The sequence below is a fragment of the Chiloscyllium plagiosum genome, unplaced genomic scaffold (assembly GCF_004010195.1).
Source record: "Chiloscyllium plagiosum isolate BGI_BamShark_2017 unplaced genomic scaffold, ASM401019v2 scaf_68678, whole genome shotgun sequence".
NCBI lineage: Eukaryota > Metazoa > Chordata > Chondrichthyes > Orectolobiformes > Hemiscylliidae > Chiloscyllium > Chiloscyllium plagiosum.
Window position 1 is genome coordinate 1 of NW_025202277.1, and position 7,703 is coordinate 7,703.

Sequence of the window (7,703 nt, forward strand, 5' to 3'; positions counted from 1 at the left end):
TGCAGGATGGTTCTCATCAGGAGCTAGGAAACTAAATTCGAAGAGAGAGTGTGTGAGAACTGGGTTTGGAGGAAAGGAGTGGGTGGATTGGTTTGGATTTCAGTTCACAGAAGAGAGAAATTGAGAGACTGAGGCTTAAAGCTTTGGAGGAACAAGGAAGCTACAGTTTAATACTACAATTGTCTTATGAATTTCCATCCTGTATTAACAGTGGTAACTTGTGTGCTCTGTTGTAAGGTACTGAAAGGGTGGATTTGCGGATGAGAAATTCAAATTGAACTTCATGTTCAGATGTGATAGTTACTTGATCCGTGCCGCTCTGTATATCATTGGCCTTTTCATCTGGAAGGAAAGGTGTGCATTCTTTCCGTGGGTGAATATTTCAAATCTCAGTGTGACTGCAAAAGTACTGAGACACAGCCAAGTCTCTGTCAGCAAGGTGACTGGGGAGAGAGATTCCATTTGCTTTTGAAAGTCTGGAAAATCATGGCACATTTCCCAGGAACAATTAAGCCACAACTTTGCTTTGTAGAAGGATAAGTCTTTAATTAACCATGCAACCAGAAAGACACAAGGATACCTGCACCACGGGAAACACTATGAAAATGGGATTGTTGTAAAGGAGTTCATTCTCGATCATGGATTGTAATCCATTGCCATTGTCACGTCGGTTCCAGTGCTGTGGGGAAATACTGGAAATATGAATGCAATGTAGGTTTCAGTTATTAAACTGTAAAAAGTGCAGAACAATTTACAAGGATGTTGCCAGGGCTCAGGGGTCTGAGTTATAGGGAGAGGTTGGACAAGTGAGGATTTTATGTTTAGAGCAGAGGAAACAGAGGGGGTTCTTTTCTCGAAGTGTATAACACCATGAGAGGCCTGGATAAGGTAAATGCACTGAGTCTTTATTCCCAGGAACTCAAGGATTGGACGGCTTGATTGGATCAGTTTAAGGTTAGAGGAGAAAGAACAAAAGGGAAGCTGGGGGGGCAACTGTTTTACACAGAGGGTGGTATGTATATGAAATGAGCTGCCAGTGGTAGTGGTTCAGGCAGGAACACTCACAATAGGTAAAAGACATTTGGACAAATACATGGATCGGAAAGGCTCAGAAGCAGATGGGCCAAGTGCAGGGAAATGGGGTTAGCATGGATGGACATTCTTGTCGGTATGGGCCAGTTTGGGCCAAAGGTCCTGTCTCTGCTGTAGGATTTTATAACTCTAAGTGCATTTGCTATTTTTCCCACTAACTCTGTTGGTATCCTGGGATGTCTTCCATCAGGGCAATGAGACTTGTGTACCTTTAGCTCCATTAGCTTGCCCAGCTCTAACTCTTTCATGATAATGGTTATCGAGGTCCTCACCTTCCTCAGTCTCCTTATCAATTACTGGCATGTTCTTGGTATCCTCCACTGTGAAGACTGACTGCTGTGTACTCATATTCCTGAACCCTGCTGGATAGGAATAACTAGGTACAGAACTCTGAGAGGTCGTATTTGAGTCTTTATTGATGCGACATGGCAGTTACCTGGATAGTGTACATGCAGAACACCTCCAGGCAGCATCAGGTAACTCCCCGTCTGTCCGATGTGCCGCTCCCATTCTTATACCTTTGTGGTTTGGGACTTTGAATAGAGGCTGTCTCTCAGTATTATCTCCAAGGCAACGGTCAGTTAGAAAGTCTAGTTCAGTTCAGCACTTTGTGGTTAAACCACACACCCCTCCCCCACGCCCCCGTGGCTCCCTCAAGTATCTGACAGGCGCTTCAGTTTCATTGGGGCTTTCTATCAGGATTCTGATGTGGAGCAGCCGGTGCTGGGGTGGACAAAGTTTAAAAACCACACATCACCAGGTTGTAGTGCAACAGGATTATTTGGAAGTTCAAGCTTTTGGGGTGTGCTGTGATTTTTAACTTGATCAGGATTATCTCTATGGTAACAGTTAAGTGCTTCAACAATTAGACGCCATAGGTTCCCCACACAATAGGTTTCCCTCTAGCAGGGTAAACTGCTATTCTGGCCCTGGGGATAGCTACTCATCACTTTTCTCCCCCAATCCCATCTCGCTTTCTGCTTTGATATTCCCGCAGTCTGTCAACTTTCCCACCGTAAAGTCTTTGTTTCCAGTCTACATTAGCCAACTTCTGCCTCATCCTATTGTAGTCTCCTTTTGTTTAAAAAGCACAGGATCTTGGGAGTGGATCTAATCTTCCAGCTTTCCATCTGTGTTCTAAGTTCAACCAGACTTATCACAAGTCTTTTATCAGATTACGAGGTGAGACGATGTTACCTGGGTGTTTTGGTTTTCATTGTCAGTGACCTTGGCTTTGTAATAAAGTACAGGATAGATATTCACAACAGCGTACACTGGACGCTGCGAATGTACGACGCAATCTAAAACCATAAATCACTGTCTCCCCTCAGTTTAAAATTGCAAAATCATTATCTCCTACACACTTCCTCACTGTCTAAGCTTGGAACACTAATCCACCTGACTATGTCATTTTCCGAAAATCTCCTTTGGTGAAGGTGGTGAGTTTTGGATTCAGCTTTCTAGTTATTACCGTAAGAAGAGACGCACTGGGCACAGGAGAACCAGCCCCACCATTTAATACGGTGATGATTGAGCTCACATCGGTCTCAGCTGGATTTTCCTGCCAGCTCTTTCTCACCCTTAAACCCATTGCAAATTCAACATCTGTATCTCTTCATTACGTTGGCTCATTGTCCTGGCATCCAACGCATTTTGAGTAGGGAATTCCACAGATTCACAACACATTGAGATAAGTACATTCTTCCTCATGAGAATAGAATAGAGTCCCTATAGTGCAGAAACAGGGTATTATCCATCGAGTCCACACCAACCCTATGATGTGCATCCCGTTCAGACCCACTCATTCCCTGTAACATTGCATTTCCCATGGCTAATTGTCTGACCGGCATATGCATGGACACTATCAGCAATTTAGTATGTGTAATCCACCTAACCTGCACATCTTTGGACTGTGTGAGGAAACTGGAGAACTGCACGAAACCATGCAAACATGGGGAGAATGTGTAAGCTCCCCACAGTCGCCTCAGGTCTCTGATGCTGTAAGGCAGCAGTGCTAGCCACTGAGCCACCTCTGCTTAAAACCTGCTGCCCCTTATTAACCTCCCTAACCACCAATTGGCTGAATCTATGTTCCTTACATCAGAAATCAGGTTGTCTAAGCGGATGTCTTAGTAAATCCAGGTGACAGCTCACAAGTCCCGTGTGTCTGAATGGGGATCCAATACACAACATCTTCCACCCCACACTTTGCATTCACGTTCCAGAGACAGGGATCCAGTGCCTGCATGAGGACTGCAACTCCCAAATTCCGAGGCAGGGACCACACGTCTGTGGAGAAACCTGGCACTGCACAAGTACAGAATGTGGGTAAGTTTTGGAGCATGTGCTTTGGGGTAACTAGTGGAAAGGACTTCACACGGTGATTGGCTGGAGGAGGAACATATTTGCTTGTAGTATTGATCTGTTGGAGGGTCAAAGTGTCACCACACCCACATGGGACCAAGTTCCATCCCCAGCTTGTCATAACACTGGAATCTACCAATGAGAAACAAAGAAAGATCTGACCCATTCTCCCAGACTGAAGGTTCCTCTACTGTCCAGGATCTGCCACCTCCCTGTCTGTTTCCTTTCGTTTCATTCTGCTGTTACATTATTGACTTGCACCAACTGAAGGGAAAGGAAGTGAACCCAGAAAGGGTGCAGCGTCTAACCAGGGACGGGAAGTGGTGGCATGGATCTGTTTATCAACAACTCCATGAGAATGGGGAGGGTGTTCCTTCGGGGGTAATAGAGTCAGAATGGTGGGAGAGACTAAGTGTGCTGGAGGGTTACAGTTTTGAGGGAAGAAAGGGGGAAAAGGATATTCCAGAGAAACTAGAATTGTCTGCTCTGAATTTCTAATCTGTACATATTCCTTTATACAGGGTGCTAGATGGTGAAGATTTGCAGACTGAACCTCAAAATCATGTGCAGATTGTGATTAAGTTAAACAACATTTGAAGAACCAAAGATAGAGAATCACTCGGCCAAAATCCTGCAACACTCTCCCTCCCAGCATTGTCGGTCTATCTGCACCAAATGGACTGTGAATGGTACGAGACAGCAGCTCACTACCACCTTCTGAAGGGTAACTAGAGATGGGGAATAAATGCTGGCTGAGCCAGTGATGCCCATATCCTGCAAATGGTTTCTATCTCTAGCTGCTGAAACCCAGTTGATGTTACTGCAGGATGATGAGGGACGCTGAGTGCATCCTCCAGGAGACAGCACCATCACAATACCCCTGCGTATATCCACACAGTAACACCGCAACGTCACTGGAACAAAAGATGGTGAAGCCAAAGGAGGACTTAGATATAGTTCTTCAAGGTAAAGTCATGAAAGGGGATTGGAACACAGCAGGAACAGGAGATTGAGCTGCATGGTTAGCTGTTTTCCCTTGAATGGTGGAGCAGGATTGAAAGACCGAATGGCCTCCTGCTGCTATCTCCCAGGTATGTATATAGCCTTGGAGCCCGGGTAGGAAGAGGTGGGCAGGGATTCTCCAGGAGATTGCACCTCCACAACAGTTTTCAGTGAGGGACGGTTTGATGGATTTTATTTAACATTTGTGAAGTTGGTTTTAAAATATTGTAGCTATTTATTCCACAATAAATAAAACTTCAAAAGAAATGAAACTATCTGAATATAACAGTTTTTAAAAATTTCAAATGTCTTGTAAAACAAAATCCTGTCTATTCCCGGACGCCATCTCTTTCTAGTTACTCAAACTCCAGGGAAATATTCCCTCCCTGTCTGGACTCCAACCTTGTACCTGGTCCTGTGAAGCAGCAGTGCTACAGTCACAATTTAAATCAAAACAGATGATCCCTGCTCATTGTCAGATTGCTGTTTGTGGAGACTTACTGCCCAGAGAGACATCGTGAGATTCAGCAAGAGACAATATGAATTCAGTCAACTCCAGCCGAGTTATTGTGATTAACAACAACATCAATACTCCAACAGTGCCATCAGACCTCGTACCTACTCTATCATTTACGATTTTTAACCCATGGGAAGTTTGTTACCAGCTTCGATGACAGGCATAATGCTCTGACCACTTTGACGGAGCCAGTGCAAGTCAGTTCTAATAGTTATCAATAGATTGAATCTAAACAGGATGCCCCACAACAGGAAGTGCTCTGACACTCAATGCCTGTAAGTTAAGGTCATTTTCCTAAAACCACTCTCGTCTGGCAATACCATTGAAGATATTTTATACAGTAACCTTTCAGTCTCAATTGCCAGTTCCAGTCCATGACGCAGCCAGTAACATGCCCTGGCAGGAGAGATTGAGGAGCTTGAAGCTGTCTTCTCTGGAGTATCTAAACATGAAACACGTCAAAGGAAGAAAAATCTTCAAGAGCTCGAGAGGATAGATACAGGAAGGATGTGCTCCTCAGCTGGTGTGTCTGGAATAAAATAAGCACTAACTCCGGTATCTTTACCCAGCATCCCCTTTAGCTGCATAAATAACTCCCAGTTTTAACTGCTGTAATGTTGATGACTATGCAAATGTATAAAATATAATTTAATCCATCCCAAAACCTCTCTGTACCTGTGTCTCACTTGTGTTCACCGAGACACTCATTCAATCTGACCTCTTTATAAACCCTGCCCTGATATTTCCTTTGATGGCTCAGAATGAAATATTTACTGAATTGTTACTGTACGAAAGAAGGCTGATTGGCTTATCAGCTCTCCAAAGGATCACCTCACTGAATGCATTCTTCTCCCTTTACCCCATAAACCTTCCCATTCATCCAATTCCAATAACATCGGCGAGTTCACAACTAACCACAGCGATTGGATATGTTTTGTTTGTTCATGGGATCATGGTATCACTTGCTGGGGCAGCATTTGCCATCCATTCTAACTGTCCAGGAGATTGTTCAGAGTCAACCACGTTATTCAATGTCTGGATTCACATGTAGGCTGGACCAGATCAGAATTAACACAGTTTCCCAGACCCAATGACATGAAGAGTTGAATTCTGGCCTATTATCTTATTTCTGAAATTATAATGAATAATTTTTTACAGTTGAATTAAAAGCGAAAGACCAAAATGGGTTTTATTCTGATTGAGCACGTCCTCCTGTTTCTCTCAGTTGTTATTGACAGTCTCATTCCCCTTGCACTGGAACCTGTTCCAGAGAGTGTTGCAGAAAAGGCAGAATGGTCAGCTGCAGGGGGTCACCTGACCGGTCACTGGACCCAAAGGTTCACTCTCCACAGATGCTGCCAGATCTGCTGATTTTTTCCAGCAATTTCTGTTTTTGTTCCTGATTTCCCAGCATTTACAGATGTTTCGTTTTTGAATATTGATCTTGTCTGTTGCAGAGGAGTTTATTGATGAGTTTGGAGAGTTTTGAACATTGCAACTTAGGCCACAAATCAGCCAGGATCTATTGAATGGCAGAGCAGGATTGAAGGGCTGAATAGCCTCCTCCTGTTCCAATGAAAGTTATCCATCTGCAGCTTGTGGTAACATTTCCGCTCAATGCTCACTTCACCTCCATGTCTAACACACTGTTACTGACTGAACAAACCTCCTGTGTTTGAACTAAACCTGCTCATGTTCAGTAGCTCTCTCTACTGCCACCCAGATTTAACTCTCATCATGGAATGCTGTCTCGTATTACTGCGGGAATGCCCACAAGGACTAATCCTGGAGTCTGTATCCCCTGGGATCCAAAAGTCCCATTTATTTCCTTCTTCCTATTTCATTCTGGCATTGACCTCTCGGTTTCAATCCATTCTCCTGTCATGCTCTTCAACATGCCCATGTGGGTGGGCTAGAGGCAGCTGGCACCTGAGATTGTGGGAGGGAGGCAAATTCAATCAGGGATTTGGGAAAACACTCAGACAATAACATATCCATCTGATTGTTGACTCAGACAGATAATCAGAAAGAAAGATGCACATTTAGATAGCACCTTTGATGACCTGGGGCAATGAAACATGCTTCCAACCCAATGATTTCAACCTCAAATCTCTGAAAACATAGACACAAAGCTTCTTACTTGTACCAGGTTGTCTCTCAGCCTCCTCCTTTCTTAAGAAAAGAGTTTTAAGCTGTTAAGCCTTTCCTGGTGATTATAACTTTTGTGTTTCTGTCAGATTTGTGACGGAACCTTTATTTTCCTGTTATGAGTGATGCTAGTAGCAGAAACAGTTCCTGATTTTGACGGGTTTCGGTTGGAGTATTTACAGATTCATTCCCACCCTTACATACAGTGTGAAATTGATGTAAAACAGAAGGAAAGGATTGAGTGAGCACCCACAGAAACACAAAAGGCAGCATGTGTATCTGAGCTGAATGAACCTGGACTTAGGAAAATGTGACAACAATCACAACTAGTTAGAATCACAGCATCCTTTCGGCGCACAAAGAGACTATTCGGTCCATCGAGTCTGCAATGACCTGCTGTCCCACCCTACCTCCATAACCCCACATTTAGCATGGCTAACCCAACCCACCTAATCTATACACTCCAGGCCATGTTAGCACGGTCAATCCATCAAACCTGCACATCTGTGGGAGGGTCATATATTATGTCTAAGTGCTCAGGATTGTAGATGAAGGCTCACAAATACTTGACTCTGACGCA

At 44.0% G+C, this 7,703-nt stretch overlaps 1 long non-coding RNA gene across 2 annotated transcripts; it reads left to right on the forward strand.

Annotated features, from left to right (window-relative positions):
* The first annotated feature begins 102 nt into the window (after positions 1-102).
* Positions 103-4,126, forward strand: LOC122546206. Of its 2 annotated transcripts, none has more exons than XR_006310688.1 (3): positions 103-354; positions 3,318-3,420; positions 3,978-4,126. It is a non-coding gene; the product is annotated as an uncharacterized LOC122546206 (long non-coding RNA). The 2 variants fall into 2 exon arrangements; XR_006310689.1 differs by lacking the exon at positions 103-354 and adding an exon at positions 2,079-2,274.
* The last annotated feature ends 3,577 nt before the right edge of the window (positions 4,127-7,703 follow it).